The following is a 24,037-nucleotide window of genomic DNA, read 5'->3' on the forward strand; positions in this document are numbered from 1 at the left end:
ATCAGATGCATACTACTCCCCAAATTGATCTGCATATTCAATGCAGTCTCTCTCAGAATCCCAGCTAGCTTCTTTTCAGAAACTGACAAGCTGATCTTAAGATTCATATGAAAATTCAAGAGGTAAAATTGTCAAAAAAATTTAGAAAAACAAAATTGGAGGACGCACACATAGTGATCTCAAATCTTACTACAAAACTAGAATGATCAAGACTGTGTGGTACTGGCTTTAGGAAAACATATAGATCAGTGGAATAGAATTGAGGGTCTAGAAACAAACCCTCATATTTATGGTCAGTTGATTTTTGATGAAGATAGCAGCACAAGTCAATGGAAAAGAACAGGCTTTTCAACAGTCAGTGCTGGGTCAAGTGGATATACACATGCAAAAGAATGAAATTGGATCCCTTTCTCACGTCATAGTAATTAACTAAAATGGATCAACGATCTAAATATAAGAGCTAAAATCACAAAACTCTTAGAAGAAAATGTAGGAGTAAATTTTCATGATGTTGGATTAGCCAAAGCCTTCTTTTTTTTTCTTCTTTTTGAAAACATTTATTTATTAATTTTATTATTTATTTGGCTGTGCCGGGTCTTAGTTGCGGCATGTGGGATCTTCTAGTTGCGACATGCGGGCTCTTAGTTGTGGCATGCGGGATCTAGTTCCCTGACCAGGGATTGAACCCAGGCCCCCTATATTGGGAGTGTGGCGTCTTAACCACTGGACCACCAGGGAAGTCCCTCCAAAGCCTTCTTAGTTATGACAACAAAAGCAGAAACTAAAGGAAAAAAATAGATATATTGGACTTCATCAAAATTTAAAACTTTTGTGTTTTGGTGGACACCATTGGGAAAGTGAAAAGACAACTCAGAATGGGAGAAAATATTTATAAATCATATATCTAAGGGACTTGTCTCTATAATATATGAAGAACTCTTACAACTATATAATAAAAAAGATAGCCTGTTTAAGAAGTAAGCAAAGGATCTCAAAAGACATTTCTCCAAAGAAGATATGCAAATGGCCAATAAGCATATGAAAAGATGTTCAGTATCATAGCCATTAGGGAAATGCAGATCAAAACCACAATGAGATACCATCTTATACACACTGTCAGATGGCCATAGTAAAAAGGAGAAGTAATAACAAGTGTTGGGGAAGATGTGGAGAGATTGGAAGACTCATACATTACTGGTGAGATTGTAAAATGGTACAGCTACTTTGGAAAACAACCTGACATTTCCTCAAAATGTTATGTGTAGATACCATGCGACCTAGAACTTCTTCTACTCTTAAGGATATATCCAAGAGAAATAAAAACATGTCCACACAAAAACTTGATACCAATGTTCATAGCAGGATAATTCACAGTAGTCCCAAAGTGTAAACAACCCAAATGTCAATCAGTTGATGAATAGATAAACAAAATCTGGTATATCCATACAGTTGAATATTATTCTGCCACTAAAAGAATTGAAGTACTTACACCAACAAATTGGATAACTTAGATGAACTGGACACATTTGTAAAAACACACAACCTACCAAGAATCATGAAGAAATAGAAAATCTGAACAGACCAGTGAAGAGATGACTCTGTAATAAAAAATCTCCAACAAAATAAAGCCCAGTACCAGATGGTCTTACTGGTGAATTCTACCAAACTTTTAATGAAGAATTAACACCAGTCCTCTCCAGACTATTCCAAAACACTTCAAACTCATTCTATAAGGCCAGCATTACTCTCGTACCAAACCTAGGCAAAGACTACAAGACAAGAAATCTATAGACCAATAATTTTTCTGATGAATATTCAGCAGATTAAATTCAGCAGTGTATTAAAAGGATTATACACTATGACCAAGTGAGATTTATTCCTGGAATGCAAAGATGATTCAATATATGAAAATCAATCAATGTAATACACCACTTTATTACAGTGAAGGGGAAAAATCTACATGATGATCTCAGTAGAGACAGAAAAAGCATTTGACAAAGTTTAACGCACTTTCAAGATAAAAACACTCAACAAACTAGGAATAGAAGGAAACTGCGTCAACATATTAAACACCATATATGAAAAGCCCACAGCTAACATCATACTTAGTGGTGAAAGACTAAAAACTTTTCTAAAATCAGGTAGAAGACAAGGATATAGTTTTCCCCAAGCTATCCGAAAGTAGAGTGTTCTTGTGAAACCCATTGTAAGCTCAAATGGCATAAAGGGAAGAAGCAATTACCTTAGGACACATCTTGCTAATGGAATCACAGAATAAATTGAAATAAAGCACAGGTGCTCACAGACACAGTTCAAAGTTATGACCGCTTGATGCTGAGTGTAGTTGCCAGGGAAGGGGCTTGGTAGTGCCACTCTCACTGCTCAGGGTGCATGCTGCCTCTGTAACAGCTCACTGCAAAATCAACACTGAATGCTATTTTTGCTTCTTACCTTTCTTTTGTAAAAGCAGAATTCCTCTGATTTCTTTTGGTTAGCGAAAACAGATACTAATGTAGGTCTGTCATAAAAGCAAAGTGGCATAAAGCGAACTTTCCAAAAATGGGGGATACCTGTACCTGCTTTTGTTGCTTCTGTTCAACATAGTGCTGGAAGTCCTACTCAGAGCAAATAAGCAAGACAAAGAATAGATGCCCAGATTGGAAAGGAAGAAATAAAATTACGTCTGTTCATAGACAGAATGGTCTTATGTGTAAAAAACCCTAAAGATTTCACATACACACACACAAAGTTAGAATTAATAAATGAATTCAGCAAAGTAGCAGGAAACAAAATTAACATGCAAAAATCAGTTGCGTTTCTATACTCTTAACAGTGAAAAATCTGAATAAGAAATGAAAATTCCATTTACAATAGCATCAAAAAGAATAAAATACTTTGGAATAAATTAATCAAGGAAATGAAAGTATTGTACACTGAAAATTACAAAACAAGAAGTTAAGGATGACACCAATTAATTACAGATATTTGTGTTTGTAGATTAGAAGACTTAATAGTGTTAAGATATCACTACTACTCAAAGTGATCTACAGATTCAGTGCAACTCTTATGAAAATTCCAACATTGGTTTTTGCAGAAAAAGGTTTATTTGCTTTATGTAATTTTAAAAGTATTATGTAAAATATCAAACATATACATAAATTTAAAAATGGTATAATGAAATAACACTCCCTGTACCCACTGCCCACCTTTAACAATTATCAACTCATGGCCAATCTTGTTTATATATAATCCCATATCACAGTGATCTAAACTACAATCTTGGGCTTCCCTGGTGGTGCAGTGGTTGAGAATCCGCCTGCCAATGCAGCGGACATGGGTTCGATCCCTGGTCTGGGAAGATCCCACATGCCGCAGAGCAACTAAGCCCATGTGCCACAACTACTGAGCCTGCGCTCTAGAGCCCGTGAGCCACAACTACTGAAGCCTGCACACCACAAGTACTGAAACCCGCGTGCCTGGAGCCCGTGCTCCGCAACAAGAGAAGCCACCACAGTGAGAAGCCTGCGCACTGCAACGAAGAGTAGCCCCTGCTCGCCGCAACTAGACAAAACCCGTGTGCAGCAACGAAGATGCGATGCAGCCCCACGCAAAAAAAAAAATTTAGGCTACTATCACAAAAGTAAAAATAAAAACAGCAGAAAATAACAAGTGACAAGATGTGGAGAAATTGGAACCCTTGTTCTTTGCCAGTGGGAGTCTGCAGCAGTAAAGCTGCTATGGAAAATGATAACGGTGATTCCTCAAAAAGTTAAAAATAGAATTACAATACCATATGATCCAGCATTTCCACCTTTGGGTTTATACTCAAAAGAATTGAAAGCAGCATCTTCAAGAGATTTTGTACCCCATGTTTATAGCAGCATTATTCACAGTAGCCGAAAGGGGAAAGCAACCCAAGTGTCCTTGGATTCATGTATTGATAAGCAAAATATTTATAGGTAATAAAGTATTATTCAGTCTTAGAAAGGGAGAGGATTCTGACATATGCTACAACATGGATGAACCTTGGGGACATTACGCTAAGTGAAATAAGCCAGTCACAAAAGGACCAATATTGTGTGATTTCACTTCTGTGAGGTACCTGAGGTAGTCAGGTTCATAGAGACAGAAAGTTGAATGGTGGTTACCAGGGAGGGAGGTCACAATGGGGAGGTATTTATTGTTTAATGGTTGCAGAATTTCATTTTTGCAAGATGAAAAGAATTCTGGAAATAGATGGTGGTGATGGTTGCACAACAGTGTAAATAAGCTTAATGCCACTAAACTGTACATTTAAACATAGTTAAGATGGTAGATTTTATTTTTATTTTACCACAATTTTTAAAAATGAAAAGGAAATACTGATTGATATATGCTGCAACATGGATGAACCTTAAAAATATTATGCCAAGTGAAAGAAGCCAGTTACAAAGATGATGTATTGTATGATTCTGTTTATGTAAGATGTCCAGAATAGGCAAATCGATAGAGATAGAAAGTAGATTGGTGGTTGCAGGAGACTTGGGGAGGGTCTTGGAAATGGAGAGTGACTGCTAATTGGGTGCGAAGTTTTTCTGAGGTGATGAAAATTTTCAAAAATTCATTGTGGTGATGGTTGGATGACGATGAATACATTAAAGATGTTACTTAAGACAAGAAAACCCCAACTAGCTCCCAAGAATTTTGATAAAAATACTATATAAATTGAGAGGGATAAGTATTGTGGGGAGGCACAGGGTCTTTTATAGAAGATGAGGCTGGAAAGGTAGGTTAGGACCAAAAATGATGTTTGACCTTAAATACTATACAGAGGAACGAAAATATTAACTTCCACTTTTTTCCCCCCCCAAAAAATAGTGTGTTTTGACCAATGTTTATAGTGATTTTATTTGATCTTTGGCAATCTGATAAGTAAAAATAGTATTCAGTCTTTTTAATAATTATTTTTATTACTGTGCAGGTAGACTGAACAGTTTTCTGTGTAGAGACCATTTATATTTCTTTATCCATATATTACCTTTTTGTGTCCTCTGCCCATTTTTAAATTAGAGTATCAGTGTTTTTCTTAATTGATTTTAAATGTTTTTTTTTTACCTAGTACAAATGTTCATCTTTTGAGTGATTTACAGAAAAACTATCCTGCCATCTGGTTTTCTTGCTCTACATGTGTTTCTTAGGTTACTGATCAAAAAGTGTTTGTTGAGTTGAATTGAGGAGAAAAATATTTATGAAACAGATTGTAGTGTGTTCCAGAATAACTAAATGAACCTTTCATGATTGTGAATTTTGCATGATCAGTAAAAGTTATAGGAAGGTGCTTTAGTTACATCAATAAAATATAGCAAATAATGCTTTTAAAGGAAAAAAATTAAAATCTTAACTAGTAATGACTTCCTCCTTTGGGTTACAAGGAAATACAGAGTTAGCGTCATGTGTTGAAATTTAGAGGTAATCGAACATAGATCAGAATGTGTAGGTGCCTGTCAGGAGATACGATCTATGGCAAAAGGATGGTCAGGAGTTTAAAAGGAATCTGTAGGAAAGTAGGTGAGGGGTAGGTGGAGATGGAAGGAGGCGGGGGGGGGGGTTCCTTTTCCCTGCCAATATTTCCTGAATAGCTGAACAAGAAATATGTTATTTTTGGGCGGATGTTATAAGGTAATAGTAATGGGAACTATGTATAATGGTTAAGAGTATAGTTGGAATCCTTGCTTCTTCCACTATTACGTACTCTCTGTTTTCCTCATCTGGAAAATGGAATAACAGTACCTAACTCATAGGTTTGTTAGTATCAAATGAGATAAACTGTGTGAAGCACTTAGGTTAGAATATTGCACATAGTAAGCACACAGTAAAGTTTACTGTTATTATAGCTTGGTGGTAGATTGATTGTGAGGGCAGAAATAGATCAATTATATAATAATTTTTTATAATTAAGCAGAGAGGGTGGATGTTTGGGAGAGAAATGAGTATTTCAGTTGTAGTTCTTTAGTGAAATTTTATTTTGTGGAGATCATATATCAGGAATGGTGCTGACCCAGAAGTTAAAAATAAAGAAACTTTTCCCTGAAAGCTTAGAAGTAGTCTCTATTTCTAAAAGTTGTCAAGAAGGGTGAAAAACTTGTCACGCCTGACTAGCTGTGATTGATTGGTTAACCCACCAGAAGTTAAAAAGTGAGTTCATTGGTTGATCAAACCCAGGCAGCGAAAAGGAAGTCAGAAGAGTGAAACTCAATATCAGACAGTAGGACAGATGCCAGTTGCAGAAGCCATAGAGTGCTATGGCCATCAATAAGGAGAAAGAATTCTGCTAAATTCTGTGGTGGGGAAAGGCAGGTGGTGAGGAGTGGAAGTGGCAGAGCACCACTTAGGGCATCATTACCATTTAGGGCACTGAAATAAAAAGACAGCTGTTATATCGCCCTGTGGTTTTTGAGCCCTCTCTGAGGAAGCGAATAACCCCTTTTTCTTCATGGCATAAAGAGGGTGGGACACTCAGGCTGGGGGATTGTTTCACTTTTGCCATTTCGTAGGTGTGTGATAATGGGCAAATTATTTAGCGTCTCCATGCCTTGTGTGTTACAAGGAGATAATACTTTTCGAGTAATTGTGAAGCTTAAATGAGATAATATGTGAAGTATTTTCACCTCTGTAGTAGTTTACCATTCTTTATGCTTACCATAAAGTCAGCCTACGTACTAACATGTCTTAATATGATAATGTTATAGAAGAGACTTAATATAATAGTTGATCTATCATGCAGTTACTACGTAAGACTTTCAGATTTCTTATTTTAGTTTGTGTGTAGAATTTTGTTGAAAATCAGATGTTAGAATTTGGAGGGTATTATGCCATGTGTCATACCTTTAGAAGTATATCTCATGTTAAAAAGAAATATCTGTGGCACAAATGTCCTTTTTAATACATAGGCACAGTCCTCCTTTATAGCTCAGAAAAGGACATGAACAAGGAACAAAAAACCGATAATTTCCAGTAAATATTAGCAAAAATATTCAGCCTCACTGTAGTTAAAGGAAACGTAACTTAAGTACAACATATTTTTTACCTGTCAAAAACTGGGAGTGTTTTTAAAAGACCTTCTCTTACCTGATACTTTTTAGAATTGTAAAAATAACATATCTGGTTGAATTAAAGCCCTGGACATGTAGAAATAAAAAACATAAATGAGTAGACGAGAGACATATGCGTAGATGCTCTGACATTTGGCCAACAATGAAGAGACACCAGCGGCCTCCTCTTTTTTAGTTTCTTTTCAGACATTTTTTTGTGAAAAACAAGTATACACCTTGTTTAATCATTAATTTTTACAGAGTTGAGGACATAATATGCAATGTTCTGTAAAATAGACATTTTGTGTATCATGCAGCCATTTTTAAAAACCAAGATAGTGTTTTATAGTTTATTTTTTTTTTAATTCTAATGTGAATTTATTTACTTATTTTAAGTATTTATTTATTTATTTATTCGGCTGCATCAGGTCTTAGTTGTGGCATGCGGGATCTTTCGTTGTGGCGTGTGGGCTCTCTCTTGCGCCTTGTGAGGCTTCTCTCTAGTTGTGGTACGTGGGCTCTAGAGTGCGTGGGCTTAGTTGCCCAGTGGCACGTGGGGTCTTAGTTCCCTGACCAGGGATGGAACCCGTGTCCCCTGCATTGGAAGGCAGATTCTTAATCACTGGACCATCAAGGAAGTCCCTGTAGTTTTGTAATTTGGATATATTTTATTTTACTAGACTTTCCCCATAAACGGGTCTTTAGGTTATTGGTTTTTAGCTTTTATTAACAGTGCTCTATCAAACATCATTAAATGTAAATCTGTGTGTATTTCTTTGAGTCTTTCTGTAGATACATTGTTTTTTTAAAAAATTGATTTATTTTTATTTTTGGCTTTGTTGGGTCTTCGTTGCTGCACACAGGCTTTCTCTAGTTGCGGTGAGTGGGGGCTACTCTTCGTTGCAGTGTGCGGGCTTCTCATCGTGATGGCTTCTCATTGCGGAGCACGGGCTCTGGGCACATGGGTTTCAGTAGTTGTGGCGCGTGGGGTCTAGAGCGCAGGCTCAGTAGTTGTGGCGCACGGTCTTAGTTGCTCTGCGGTATGTGGGATCTTCCCAAGCCAGGGATTGAACCTGTGTCTCCTGCATTGGCAGGTGGATTCTTAACCACTGTGCCACCAGGGAAGCCCTGTAGATACATTCTTTTTTTTTTTTTTTTTTTTTTTTTAGATACATTCTTTAGAGTTGTTAGGTTAAATGATACAATTCTTTTTTATGTTACTAATTATAGCCAAATTAACTTATAAGAAAGCTTATACCAGTTTACATACTCATTACAATTTTGTGTGAATGGCTAGTTTACTGAATCATAGTACATTATTGATTTTACTTTTTTTGTCCAACTCATAAGAGAAATTCATACTTTTTTTTATTATTACTTGTAAGGTTAAATATTTTTTTCATGTTTTTTACATTTCTTCTGTGAAGTGCCTCTTCCTTTGGCATTTTCTTACCAACTGGAGAGATTTATTAAAATATGGATATTAATGCTTCATGTGTTTCACATATCATAGATAATTTTTCTCCTTTCTGTTGCTTGCCCTTTTTCTATGTTCTTTGTTAATTTAAATCTTGTATATGGTCATTCTGTCAGTTTTGGAGCTTTTTGAGGGAAAGTGGTTTGTCTGATGCTTAGCCTTTTGGAAAATTACAAGAATATTTTTCTGTATTTTTTTCAACTTCTATTCTAGTTCAAAAATCTTAGATATTTAAATTGTTTTTATTTTATTCTCTTATGCTATCTTTAATCAAGTTCCCATATGTTCTGGGCTCTCCTGTTTTACTGATCCTTTTGCATGTCCTGCTGCCATATCACTTTGTTTCAATTATTGCAACCTTATATTACCTTTTAATTTCTGTAGATAAGGGTCTCCTCTCCTCTCCCCCCTTAAGAGAAGATCTTGCGTATTTTCATGCATTTAGATGGATATGAGCTGTGAAAACTTATCAGTGGAGATTTGACTGGAATTACATTGAGGTTTATTTGGAGAAGGGCAAGGATTTTTTTAAAAACTTGGTCAGTGTATGGGATCATAGATGGGTATATTTATGTAATGCTTGAGAGTGAAAATTGGTATAACTTTCAGAGAGGGTTTAAGGGCATGGTAGGATATGTGGCACATACTAAATGCTCTGTACATATTTGACGTTGATATTATAATTATTATTTCTTAGAAGGTAATGTGTCTTGTAAATTAGCAATTCTGTTTTTAGAAGCATATAAGGAAGTAATGACTTTACATAGATGTAGCTATGAGACTTCTTCATAGCATTGCTTATAGTAGCAAAATGTTAGAAACAATTTAATCATCTAGCAATAAAGGATTATTAAACAGAACTATGGCATATTATTACTGTGGAATACCATATAGCTATTAAAATTATGTAAAAGTTAAATGATAATAAGGAAAATTGTTTACCCTCTATATTATGAACTGAAAAAAGTTTAGAAAGGAATATATAAAGTTTATTCCAATTTTTGTTTTACAGATAGATATATTCTGGGAGTACTAGGAAACCTGTTGGGGTGATAGATGTGTTCAGTATCTTAATTGTAGCCACAGTCTCACAAGTGTATACCTGTGTTAAAACTATTTACAGTATACCTTCTGAATATGTGCAGTTTATTATTGTCAACTAATATATCAAATCTGTAAAAAAAATTTTGTTCTTTAACATGTAATAAACTTAAGGAAAACGAGCTTATTGCTTCAAGAAGTAAAACCATTAGGATATATATATACATAAATACAGAGAGATTGATTTTAAGGAATTGGGTCACATGATTGTAGAGGCTGGCAAGTCTGTCATTTGTAAGGCCTACTGGCAAGCTGGAAATTCTGGCAGGAGTTGATGTTGCAGTCTTGAGTTCAAAGGCAGTCTGGAGCAGAACTCCTCCTTCTTTAAGTGACCTCAGTCCTTTCTCTTAAGACTTCAAATGATTGGATGAAGCCCACCCACATTTGAGCTCTCCTCAAAGTCTACTGATTTGAATGTTAATTAAATCTAAAAATACCTTTACACAACATCTAGACTGGATTTGACCAATCATCTGGGTACTATAGCGTAGCTGAGTTGACACATAAAATTAGCCGTCTCACTTGTATTAGAGTGATTTCAGCAGAGTAACAGAAAATCCAATTGGAATGGTTTAAACTGTGTGGAAGTCTCTTAGCTTTCATAGGAAGAGGTCCAGAGACTGGGCAGGCTTTAGGGTAAGTTGATTCAATGGCTTAAGGATGTCAGCAAAGACCCAAGTTATGCTATCCATACTGTCTGTTTCATTCTCACTGTAGTATGGCTTGGAGAGGCAGTTGTTCGTATCTGGTGAGAGACATCCGGGCTTCCCATGGCTCTTTGAAGATGTACTTATGCCTGCATATCTGTAAACCAGTCACGAGCAGGAGGGTTGCCAAGAACCTACTTAACATAAAATGTACCCAAATTAGAATATCATAAAAAGGAAAGAAACTAAGAAAAGTACCACTTTCAGAACTCAGGAGCTTACTTGGCGAGAAAGAGATAGCTGAGTTATACAGAGGTCGATTGATTGGCTTTACGTGAAATCTGAAGACGCTAGAGTATTATGTAAGAAGATTGAGAAATACCTGCTCTGCTGAGCAAAGTAAAGGTTACACACATTTTTTTTTTTTTCATTTAAGTTAGTCTGTATATGTAGGACAGGTGGGAATTGGCAGCCAAACATGCTGAGTCATAAAGGTAATGGAATTATTGACCATTTTTAGTTTAGGATGTGGAAAGTTGCATTGATATCCTCTTTTTTTAATGTTCTGACTTCAGTGTTTTATTTTAGTGACTGTAATAGTTATTTACTGACTTCTCTGCCATCATTGGACTTGTTCATAGGGTTTAAGTTCATTTCACTCCTAGGTTTTCAGGTACCAGACTGCCGATTTGGGGATTTTGGGTCATTTTAGTGTATAATGGGATTTTCTAACAACTGTTATACACATAAGATTTGTCCATTTTTACAGATACTTGGGGTAGTAACAGGAATTGAATGATTTTTGTACTTCAGAAAGCTTTTTTGTTATTTGTCTCTGGCTTTACATGCGTTTTCTAAAAGGGAATTAGAATTTTACAGTATGTTCTAGATTTAATATAACTTGAAAAACTCTCGGCTTCATGAATATAGCTTGGTATTGGCCCTACTTTGGGGTAGATATTGTATTGGACATGTTTTGGTGTCTGCTACCACCAGTTTACCCTACTTCCTATTTACTTCATATAATAGCCTTGAGCTTTTTATTTTTGTTTTTGAGGTTCCAGCTTTTATCTCTTCTTAGTCCATGTAACTGTGGAACTGACTTCATTTCTAGCTCCCGAGATGTATGTCGTTCAGGTCTGGCCAGTTAGAGCATTACAGTCTTTCTGTCGCGAGGCTGAGACTTTTCCTGAGATCTCACGTATTGAGTGAGGTCCTCTTACTTGTGGGGTGTGAGCCTGAGAGCAAGAAGGGGCTATTGCTGCAGCAACCATCTTGAGCACCGCAGCAAAGAGTAGCCCCCGCTCCCCGCAACTAGAGAAAGCCCAAACGAAGACCCAACACAGCCAAAAAAAAAATTAATTTCCCATTTCTCTTGCTACTTTGCCCAACCCAGCCAGGGTTAACAGCCTGTTATATATCCTTCAAGACTGTTGTCTATGCACAAAAATGGAAATAGAGATAATAAAAATATATATTTAAGTATATAAACAGAGAGAGTCAGTCAGGCAGTCAGTCAAGCGGAGATATAGAGTCCAGCAAAAACACAGTTTGATAGACTCACAGACGGGGACACAGAGAAAGAGAGATAAAGACAAGAGGCATAGAAAGCCCCACAGAGAATCTGACAGGAACACACACACACATACACACACACACACACACACACACACACACAAATAACTTTCACTGTCTTAAAAATCCTGTGTTCTACCTATTCATTGCCTACTCTCACCCCCAACCCCAGCAAACACTTGATTTTTTAACTGTCTCCATAGTTTTACCTTTTCCAGAATATCATCAAAGTTGGAAACATACAGTATGTAGCCTTTTCATATTTGCTTCTTTCACTTAGTAATATGCATTTAAGTTTGCTCTATGGATTTTTGTGGCTTCATACCTCATTTCTTTTTAGTGCTGGTCAATATTCCATTGTCTGGATGTACCACAGTGTATTTATCCATTCACTTGCTGAGGGATATCTTGGTTGCTTCAAAGTTTTGACGATTATGAATAAAGCAGCTGTAAACATTCATGTGCAAGTTTCGGTGTAAATATAAGTTTTCAGCCTCTTTGGGTAGATGTCAAGGAGTGTGATTGCTGGATTGTATGGTAAGAGTATGTTTGCTTTTGTAAGAAACTTCCAAACTGTCTTGAAAAGTGGCCGTATGATCTTGCATTCCCACAAGCAATGAATGAGAGTTTGTTGTTCCATATCCTCACCAGCATTTGGCATTGGCATTGTTATGGATTTTTTCATTCTGATAAGTATGTATGGTATCCCATGGTTGTTTTAATTTGCCATTCTCTATTGAAATATGATGTTGATAATCTTTTCATATACTTATTTGCCATCTGTGTCTTCTCTTTGGTGATGTATCTGTTCAGATCTTTTGCTCATTTTTTTAATTGGGCTTCTTGTTTTCTTATTGTTGAGTTTTAGGGTTTCTTTGTGTATGTTGTATACCAGTCCTTTATCAGATATGTGTTTTATAAGATTTTCTCCAGTCTGGCTTGTCTTTTCGTTCTCTTAATGGTGTCTTTTGCAGAGCTGAAGTTTTTAATTTCAATCAACTCCAGCTTCATTCACAAGCACACCATTTCTTTTTTCCAGATTGTGATTTTGGTGTCATTGTCAAGCCCAAGATCACCTGGGTTTTCTTCCGTGTTATCTTCCAGGAGTTTTTTAGTTTTGCATTTTGCCCTTAGGTCTATGATCCATTTTGAGTTAATTTTTGTGAAGTGTGTAAGATCTGTATCTAGATTTGAATTTTTTTTTTTTCCGGCATGTCTGTGTCCGCTTGTTAAGCAGCATTTGTTGAAGACTTTCCCTTTCGCACCAAAGTGCCTTTGCTCTGTTGTTGAAGATCAGCTGTCTGGTTTTGGTATTAGAGTAATGCTGGCCTTATAGAATGAGTTAGGAAGTAGTCTGTCTCTTTGTATTTTCTGGAAGAGATTGTAGAGAACTGGTACAATTTCTTCCTTAAATGTTTGGTGGAATTCACCAGTAAAGCCATCTGGGCCTGGTGCTTTCTGTTTTGGAAGGCTATTATTGATTCATTTTCTTTAATGGATTTGGGCCTATTCAGGTTATCTATTTCTCATTGTGTGAGTTTTGGTAGATTGTGTCTTTCAAATTATTGGTTCATTTCATCTAGAATATAAAATTTGTTGGCATAGAGTTGTTCATATATTCCTTTACTATGCTTTTAATGCTTTGGGGAGCAATAGTGATGTCCCATCTTTCATTTCTGATATTAGTAATTTTTTCCTTAGTTAACCTGGCTAGAGGCTTACCAATTATATTGTTCTTTTCAGAGAATCAGTTTTTGGTTTCACTGACTTTTTTTTTTCTCTTGATTTCCCATTTTCAGTATCTCTGATTTGTGTTCCAATTTTTATTATTCTCTTCTGCTTACTTTGCTGTTTTTCTGGCTTCCTAAAGTGGACGTGTAGGTTATTGATTTTAGGTCTTCTTTTCTAATACGTGTATTCAGTGCTGTAATTTTCCCCTAAGCGATAGTTTTGCTGTATCCCACATACTTTGGTAAATTGCATTTTTATGTACTTCAAAATATTTAAAAATTTATTTTTAGACTCCTTGTTTAACCCACGTGTTATTTAGAAAAAAATTTAAAAAGTATTTTGCAGTTTTCCAGCTATCTTTCTGTTACTGATTTGTAGTTTAATCCCATTAGCATACTTTGTATGATTTCCGTTCTTTTAAATTTGTTTAGGTGTGTTTTATGCCTCGGACTGTGGTCTGTCTTGGTGAATGTTTCATGGGAAGCTGAGAAGAAGATGTATTCTACTGTTGTTGAAATATTAATATAGATATAAATTAGATCCAGTTGATTGATGGTGCTGTTTAAATATGTTCTCACTGATTTCTTCCTATTGCATTTGTCAATTAATGTTAGAGGTGTCTTGAAGTCTCCAACTGTAATAGTGAATTTATCTATTTGTGCAGGTCTATAAGTTTTTTCCTAACATGTTTTGACACCGTTTTTAGGAGTATACACATTAAAGCTTGTTTCGTCTTCTTGGAGAATCGACTCCTTTATCATTATGTAATGCTCCTCTTTATTCCTGATAACTTCTTTTGCTCTTAAGTCTGCTCTGTCTGAAATTTAATATAGTTACTCCTGCTTTCTTTTGCCTAGTATTACTCTGTCTTTATATTTAAAGTGGATTTCTTGTAGGCATCGTACAATTGGGTCTTTTTTTCTTTTCTTTTTTTAATTCACTCTAACATTCTGTGTGTTTTAATTGGTGTATTTTAGACTGGTGGCATTTAAAGTACTTGTTGATATAGGTGGATTATTATCTACTGTATTTGTTATGTTTTCTATTAGTTGCCCTTGCTTGTTTTTCTTCTACTCTTTTTCTGCCTTCTTTTGTCTTAGTCTTTTTATATGACTCCATTTCTTCTCTTTTCTGAGCATATCAACTATTCTTCTTTTAAAATTTTTCTTTAGTTGTTGCCCTTGTGTTTGATACATTTACAATTTGTCCAAGTCCTCTTTAAAATAACATTTTACTACTTTTGGGCTTCCCTGGTGGCACAGTGGTTAAGAATCCACCTGCCAATACAGGGGACGTGGGTTCGAGCCCTGGTCTGGTAAGATCCCACATGCCGCGGAGCAACTAGGCCCGTGCACCACAACTACTGAGCCTGCTCTCTAGAGCCCACAAGCCACAACTACTGAGCCCGCGCGCCACAACTAGTGAAGCCCGCGTGCCTAGAGCCCCTGCTGCGCAACAAGAGAAGCCACCGCAATGAGAAGCCTGCGCACCGCAACGAAGAGTAGCCCCCGCTCGCCACAACCAGAGAAAGCCTGTGTGCAACAGTGAAGACCCAACGCGGCCAGAAATAAATAAAATAAATTTAAAATAAATAAGTAAAATAACATTATACTACTTTAGGTTGTATAGGTACCTCATAGCAGGGTATTCCCATTTCCTCCGTCCCATCCCTTATAACATTGGTTTTCATTTTACTTATCCACAAGCTATACTCAGTGAATGCATTTTTGCTATTATTATTTTGAACAGACTGTTAACTGTTTGGTCAATCAATAAGAAAAATAAAGATTTTATTTTACCTTCATTTAAGTTGGTAGGTTTTTTCTTTCAACACTTTAAATATTTCATTTCACTCTCTTCTTGCTTGTATGGTTTCCGAGGAGAAATCCAGTATACATTTTATCTTTGCTATTGTAAAGGTAAGCTGTTTTTTTTCCTTCTGGCTTCTATCAAGATTTTCTTTTTGTCTTGGATTCTCAGTAGTTTGAATGTGATATACCTAGGTGTAGATGTTTTAATATTTATCCTCCTTTATCTTCTTTAAGTTTCCTGGATCTGTGGTTTGATATTTATCATTTGGGGAAATTTCAATCATTATTACTTTCAGTATTTTTTCTGTCCTCCCTCCCTCCCTCCTTCCCTTCCTTCCTTCCTCCCTTCCCCCTTTGATTCTAGTATTCCCATTTACATGTATGTTGTAATTGTCCCACATTTTGGATATTCTTTTTTTCTCTTTTTATTTTCCTTTGCATTTCAGCTTTTGGAAGTTCCTTTTGACATATCTTCAAGCTCACTGATTCTTTGCTCGCATATGTCTGGTGTATTGATGAGCCCATCAAAGGCATTCTTTATTTCTGTTACAGTGTTTTTGATTTCTGTCATTTCCTTTTGGTTGTTTCTTAGAATTTCCATTTTTCTGCTTACAATACCCATCTGTTCTTGCATATTGTCTATTTTTTCCATTAGAGCCCTTAGAACATTAATCATAGTTACTTAAAAATTCCTGGTTTGATAATTCCAATTTCTCTTCTATATCTGAATCTCCCTGATGCTTGCTTTTTCTCTTCAGACTGTGTTTTAGCATGCCTTGTAATTTTTCACTGAAAGGCAGATAAGATGTATTGGATAAAATAAACTGAGATAAATCGGCCTTTAGTGTAAGGTTTTATGTTTATCTGGCTAGCAGTTAGGTTGTGTTTATTGTTCGCTGAAGCTGTGTCAGAGGCTAAGATTTCCTCCCCTGTTGTCTTTTGGTTTCTCTGGAGACTTCTTAAATAAGGTCTGAGATATGCAGTTCTTTCAGGTGTTGTACCCTGTTATTATATATGATGGTAAGTTATGGGGGGAGGGGAAGTGTTCTGTAGCCCTGTGATTTGGTCTCAGTTTTTTAGTGAGCCTATATCCTTCAGACATGTTTATCAGTTTTCTTGTTTCTTTTCCCTCTGAAGTGAGACAGGAATGCTAACAGGTGCTTGAGTTCAGTGTTTCTTTCCCCTAAGTCAAAGGCTAGAGTGTTCTGGAGTTGGATATTTCCTCTTTGCCATGCTGATAAGGCTCTTATTGAACCCCAGTTGGTTAGGCTCTGGTAAAATAGTTTCTCTTGAGGGCAAACCTTGTTAAAGAACAGAATGCTTTGGGTGTATTTCATCATGACTGTTTTTCCTCTCCCCTTGCTGGAAGAACAACTTGATTTATCTCTGATCTTCAGTAGCGATAAGCTGGTAGGGTTCCTGGTGATAAAACTCCCAAAAGGTGGTGGTGAGGGCTTCCCTAAGACTGGAACCCCTGGAGTTTTTACTCTTAAACTTGTTCACGCTGAGCCTCTAGCAATTGTCAATTACAGTTTAGGCTTTCCTACCAAGGTAATGGTTCTTGTGGAGGTTTCTGCTTCTGGGCCTCTGCTCTGGGGAATTGGTGATTCTCTGTATCTACCTATCTCTCTCACCAATTTTGGGGGCAGTGGTTTGCTCTGTGACCTCAGTTCTCTGATGGATCTAAGAAGAGCTGTTGATTTTTAGTTTGTTTTGCTATTTTCTCATTGTGAGGATGGGTGTGGCGACTTCCAAACTCCTTACTGTTGGACCAGAAACCATAATTCCTCTGTGCTAATTGTTTGTTTGTTTTTTTTAATTCTGTATTTTACTTTTCTTCTTAAGGAATACAACACATCTCTAGGTGATAAAACTTTCTTTTATCTAGCTGCATAATGTGCCATGGTATGGATATACTGGGCTTATTCAACCATTCTCCCTTGATGGGCACTCAGTTTTCCCCATCTTTTTTCCATTACAAACAGTACTGCTAGAAATGTGCTTATCCATGTATACTTGCATACTGGTGCTGATATTCCCTTAGGTTACTTCCAAAAGTGGGATAGTCAAGTCAAGGGATATTTTCTTTTGTCAGCATACTTTGCCAAAAAATTGTAGCAGTGTATGAGTTTCCTTTCATTTGGACATCACTGGATATTGCCAATCTGATAGGTGAAAATGGTTTCTCATTGTTTCTTTGATTAGTACTTTCCTGATTACTAGTGAGGTCTGAAGCATCTTACATATGTTTACCGTTTTGATTTCCTGTGTGCATCTTTATTTGTGATTTTGCCGTTTCTTTCATTTGGGTTATTTGTTTTTTCCTTATAAATTTGTATATTAGGCACAGTTGTTAATATATTTAAAAATTATTATTTGTGCTCCTTGTAGAAAAGTCAGAAAATGGCAGCATAAGAAGAAAGTAAAAACCACCCATCTACTCACACAGAGATAAACTGCTCTTAGAATTTTGATATTGGACATTTTTCTAAGCATATGTATGTATATAAATTCCTACCAAAGTGAAATTTTACTTGGCATGCTATATAAAAAATATTATTACGTATGATTTTATTAATGTTTAAATACAATGTAGGAAAAAATATCAAGCAATAGAAAAAACTTTTTGAAATGCAGGTCATGACCCGCGAAACTGATTTCATGACCCACAGTTTGAAAACATTGCTTAAAACTACGTAAATATACAACCTCGAAAGAAATAAAAACCAAATTAAAAATATGGGAACAATAAAGATATCCCTTAATTCAGCATAATTTGAATGCCTTCTAAAATTTTCATTTATTTAGTTTTGTTTCAGACATTTAAAAAATTCAGTATTACTGAAATGTTCAAACATACTTAAAAGTAGAGAAGATGGTATGATGAATCCCAGTGTCCACATCCCTCACATTTAGCAGTTATCACATTTTGCTAATCTTGTTTATTTCTCTCCCCCCACTTGTTTTTATTTTGCTGGGTTATTTTTGAGTGAATCCCATGCATTATATTGTAAACATAAATTCTTGATTATCTGCCTTTAATCTATAATGAAATTGCTATTATGTTAAAAAATACAAGAAAGAGGCCTACCTAACAAAATTGGCAATTTTATAATATTATCTAACTGTCCATATTTAAATTTATGTAGTTGTCTCAAAAATATTTTTAATAGTTGGCTTTATTTGAATCAGGATGCAAACAAGAAATCTGCACATTGTATGTGGTTAATTATTATCTTAAGTCTGTTGTAATCTACAGTATCCACTCTCGCCTTTTAAAAATTTTACTCCTTTATTTATTGAAGAGTAGACCGCAATTTGGATTTGACAGATGCTTCCTTTTGGTGGTGGGTAGCTTGTTCTTCTAACTCTGATATTTCCTATAAATGGAAGTTAAATCCAGATGATTATTTAGATATAAGTTCACTTCTTTGGCAATTGTACTTCAGAGGTGATGCTGGAAGCTATTATCTGTTACAGTTTCTCTGGGCAGGAATTTGGGAGCATCTTGGCTGGGCAGTTTTGGCTTGGATTCTCTCATGAGATTGCAGTGGGATGTTGACTGGAGGTCACTAGAAGGTGTAACTAGGGTTGGGAGAATCTACTCCAGGGTGGCTCCCTCACATCCCTAGCAAACTGTAGTTCCACTGTTGCGGGGAGGTCTCAGTTCTTCTTAGCACCGGCCTTTCAAAAGTGTTGCTTGACTATTCTGACAGCTTGGTGGCTGGCTTCGCTCGGGGCAAATGATCCAGGAAAATAAGATGGAAGCTGCAGTAACTTTATGACCTAGCCTTGGTGGTCAGTGACATTACCACGTCTTCAGTATTCTGTTGGTCACACAGGCCATCCTTGAATAGACGGCATGGATACCAGCAGATGAAAATTACTGGGGTCACCTTAGAGGCAGGCTACTGTAAATGATTTTAATTTAAAATTAAAAGTACAGGATTTATAAATTTTTGATCCTACACTTGTCTTTTTTTTAATACTAAAAACCTTGGTTCCTAAGAAATTAACATTGTCCTACAATATACCTATAATAATTTCAAGATAACAATGTTAATGTTAATTACTAAGAAGACTACTGAATGCAGTTTAAGATTTCTTATTGGTTCTCTTTGTCCTTAGCATATGCCCCACTAGGGATAATATAGTCAGAATACCATATCAGTTAATGTAATATAGACGGTTTGATACACATGTAGGTTCATCTGTTTCTAATTTTTCAGGTACTGTTTTTCTAACCTTTTCAGTTTGATGATGTATAGTTAATCATGTGAAACATTTACATGGTTCCAAACTCAAAACTGTAAAACAGGGCACATTCAGAGTAGTCTCATTTTCATTCCTTTTTCCAGTTCTCTCCCTTACCTAGGGACAACTTTTTTTTTTTTAAGTGTTTAGTTCATCCTTACAGTTTTTCTTTGCTGCATATTCCTCCCCCTTTTATAGAAAAGATGTCATATTAATAACTGCTCTGCTGTTCCTGGTTCTTTTCATTTAACTATATATACTGAAAATTACTCCCTATCAGTAGATAGACATGGTTACACAGTACTCTGCTGTGTGGCTGTATCCAGTTTATTCAGTTAGTCTCCCACTGACAGATGCTTGCATTGCTTCCAGTCTTTTGCTATTAGAAATAATGCTGCTTTGAATAGCTCTCTGCCTACACCATCTTGTATTTTTGTCAGTGAATTTTTGGGACAGGCCCCTAGAATTGGGCTGGTTAGGTCAGAGAGAAATGGAAATGCTAAATATGATTAAGCTAGCTAGGTATTGCCAAACTCCTAGCAATGTATGAGAGTGTTCCTTACAGCTTTGCCATTAGAGTCTGGTGTCATACATTTGAGTTGTTGTCAGTTTGTTATTGTGGTGAAGTTTTAGCTTGAGAAATAAATTTTTATTATGAACAAGGCTAAGCGACTTTCCATTGGTTTAAGGGCAGTTGGCTACTGCTTGTGTGTGTGTGTGTGTGGTGTGTGTGTGTGTGTGTGGGTGGGGGGGGTCTGGGTTATCTCTCTGTCTTTTGCCCACTTTTCTGTGTGGTTATTAATCTTTTTCTTTTCAGTTTAGAGAGGCTTTTTTAGTGGGTATAAGTAAGTTATCTGGAATAAGTTGCTAATGATTTTTTGCCAGTTTGCTATATTTTTCTAAATTTGCTTACAGTGTTTTCGGCCACTCAGTAGATTTTTGTTTTTACATAGTTACATTATCAGTCTTTTCCCCTTGTTGCATCTTGGTTTGATTCCTAGTTCGGAAAGTTTTCCCCACTCTGAGGTTATTAAGGAATTCATGTTTAAAAAAAATACTTTCATGGTTTTATTTTTTATATTTAGAACTGGTTCGTTTGCTTTTTATGCTGGTATATATGTTGTGAGGAACAGACCAGTTTTAACTATTTCTATCTGGCTGTTCACGTTGTCCCAATATTGCTGATCTATAATAAATTGATCTTTTCTCCCACTGAATTGGTACGATGCCATCTTTATCATTTACTGAAGTTCCATATATACCTGGGTATAATTCTGGATTTCTGTTTTATTTCATGTTCCTTTAGCAGTATCGCACTTTTTAATTATAGGAATTCACTATGCTGTCTTAAACTGTCTGGGCTGGTAGAGCCTAGTGCCCACCCCGCCTTTCTCTTTCAGATATTTTCGTTGCTATTCTTACTTATTTTCCTATGTGGATATAACATCAGCTTATCTAATTGTAGGAAGAACACAAGGTATTTTTAAAAATAGAGCTTTGTTTAATTTATAAATTACTTAGGGAAAATCTTTATCATGTTGAACCTTCCTAAGAATGTATCCATTTTTTTCATTTATAGTTTTTTGCCTTTTAAAAGTGTTTTGTAATTTATCTCTGAAGTATTTTGCACATTTCTTAAATTAAAAAAAATTTTATTTATTATAAATGGGACCTCCATTTTTTTTCTTTTAACTGGTAGTTATGTTAATGACTACTGTATGTTTTATTTTATTTTTTTATATCTTTTTAAAAAATTTATTATTTATTTTATTTTTGGCTGCGTTGGGTCTTCATTGCTGCATGCGGTCTTTTCTCTAGTTGCGGAGAGCAGGTGCTACTCTTCGTTGAGGTGCGTGCGATTCTCATCGCGGCGGCTTCTCTTGTTGTGGAGCACGGGCTCTAGGTGCGTGGGCTTCAGTAGTTGTGGCACTTGGGTTCAGTAGTTGTGGCTCTCGGGCTCTAGAGCGCAGGCTCAGTAGTTGTGGCGCATGGACTTAGTTGCTTCGTGGCATGTGGGATCTTCCCGGACCAGGGCTTGAACCCGTGTCCCCTGCATTGGCAGGCGGATTCTTAACCACTGTGCCACCAGGGAAGCCCAATGACTACTGTATGTTTTATTTCTGCTGTTTTTTCTAAATTGTGTCACTGTTTTTAACAGTTTTTTAAATTGAATGTATATGTCCTTTCAGAGAACAAACGTTCAGGTCATCTGCATGCAGGGATAGTTTTAGCTCTTCTGTTTCAATTCTTACTCTAATTCAGTACTGTCTAATAGAAACAGAATGCAAGACGTTATATTTTAATTTAAAATAATCTGTTAGTCTCATTTTTTAAAGCTCTGTTAATTTTAATAATATTTTTATTTTACCCAGTATATCAATAGATTATTCCAATATGTAACCAATATAACAAATTATCAAGATATTTTATTTTTTTTAGTTGTTGTAGTAAGCTTTTGAAATCCCATGTACGTTTTACACTTCAGGTATGTTTGGACTAGCCACATTTCAAGTGTTCAGTTGCCACACGTAGCTAGTAGCAGTTGTATTGGGCTGTGCAACTCTCGATACTCTGTGTGTAACTGTGTTACTTAATAACATCAAAGATAGTGAGATCGATGGATCAAATACACAATCTTTGTTAATCTACTTTAAACTCAGTATCATCAATATATTTCCATATCAATATTGTACCTCTACAGTGTTTTTCGAAGTGCATGGTATGGTATAGATGAACCATAATAACCCATTTGTTTGTTTATTTGGTTTGGTTTTTTTGCTTAATGTTTTTAGGTATTTTATTATTATATTGGTTTTAGTGAACATGCTTATAGATAAATCTTTTCTATCTTTTATTTCCTTGTGCTAAGTATCTATAAAGGCCCTTGCTACGTAAAAGGGTACATGACTGTTAAAGCTTTGGGTGCATGTTGCCAAATTATATTTTGTAAATATACCAGTTTACTACTGGCACTATATAGCAATGTCTGTTTATCTCACACCTTTGTTAATACTGTGTAGTTTTTCTTTTGAAATATTTTCCCTTTAGTTAAAAGTAGTATATTGTTTGATTTGTATATTTTGATTAATAGTGAGATTAAGTACATAGGCCTTTTTTTGTGTATTGACAGTTAATTTTGTTTTTCATTTTCTCGTGCTACTGGTCTTTTTTGGTACTGATTTGTAAGACTTTGTTTTATATTAAGAAAATTAATCTGTTATGTTGCAAATAGGTTTCTTCAGCTTGTCATTTATTTGCCTTTTACCTCTATTTCATATTTATTTCTTACATATGTGTTTCTAAATTTTTATTTAGTGAAATTTGTCAGTTTTTTAATAGGTTTGTTTTTGGTATAATTCCCAGTCTGCCTTTGGGGTTACACATTTGTCCCAGTACTATTCTGCCTCTTTTTTTCCTTCACTGATTTAAAATGGCTGTTTTCATAGTAGATATGTATTTGGGATTTTTTTTTTTCTGGTTGTATATTATATGCATTTTTCTGTCTGTCCCAATAGTACAGTAGGTCATATTAATTTCTGGTGGGGCAAATGTTTATTTTCAGAAACGTTTTGGTCGATACCCTGGTTTTGTTTTCTTCAAGGTGAACTTTAGAATTAGTTTCTCAAGTTAAGTGTTCTTTCAGCAAAAGAAAATAACAGATCATTGGTCCTTTTACTGAAATTGCATTAAAATACAGAATTTTACAATTTGGTGAATCCTTAATAAATTTGTATAATTGTTAAAGTTTATTCCTAGTTGTTTATAGTATTTTTTTTCTATTGCAGAGTCATTTAAATTTTACTTTCTAATTGTTTCTAATTTTAATTTCTAATTGTTGCTGGCATATATAAAGTCTTCTATTTTTTGTGTATGATTTTTTTCTAACGCAGCTACTTTTTTTTTATTCTTTTGGATCTTTTAGAATCGTCATCTCATATACCAATAATCATGTTTTTGTCACTTTCAGTATTTATACTTTGTTTTTAATTTTACTTACTAACTTCTAGAATAGTTAGTAATAATGAACATTCTTGTCTTGTGTACAGCATCTGGCATTTTACTATTAAATATGACGATAGTTATTGATTTCAGAGAGGTACCATTATAAACTTTTAGGAAAGAATCTTTCTATTGCAAGTTTACTGTGAAATCTTTGCTCTGTTCTGTATTTTTTTTTTTTGGCCGTGCCACACAGCTTGCAGGATCCCTGGACCAGGGATCAAACCTGGGCCCCACCGTGAAAGCGCCGAGTCCTAACCACTGGACTGCCAGGGAATTCCCTTTGCTCTGTTTTTAATCACGAACTGATCATGAACTTTCTTCAGATGCCTTTTTTTGGCATATTGATAACTTTTTTACTTTGAAAGATAG

General features: G+C 35.6%; 1 protein-coding gene across 4 annotated transcripts in view; it reads left to right on the forward strand.

Moving 5' to 3' along the window:
- Nucleotides 1-24,037, forward strand: part of CDK13 (cyclin dependent kinase 13) — a 112,054-nt gene that overhangs the window by 46,232 nt on the left and 41,785 nt on the right. The gene's annotated exons all lie outside the window — the stretch shown is intronic.

The sequence above is a fragment of the Balaenoptera ricei genome, chromosome 9 (genome assembly GCF_028023285.1).
Source record: "Balaenoptera ricei isolate mBalRic1 chromosome 9, mBalRic1.hap2, whole genome shotgun sequence".
NCBI classification, from domain to species: Eukaryota; Metazoa; Chordata; class Mammalia; order Artiodactyla; family Balaenopteridae; genus Balaenoptera; species Balaenoptera ricei.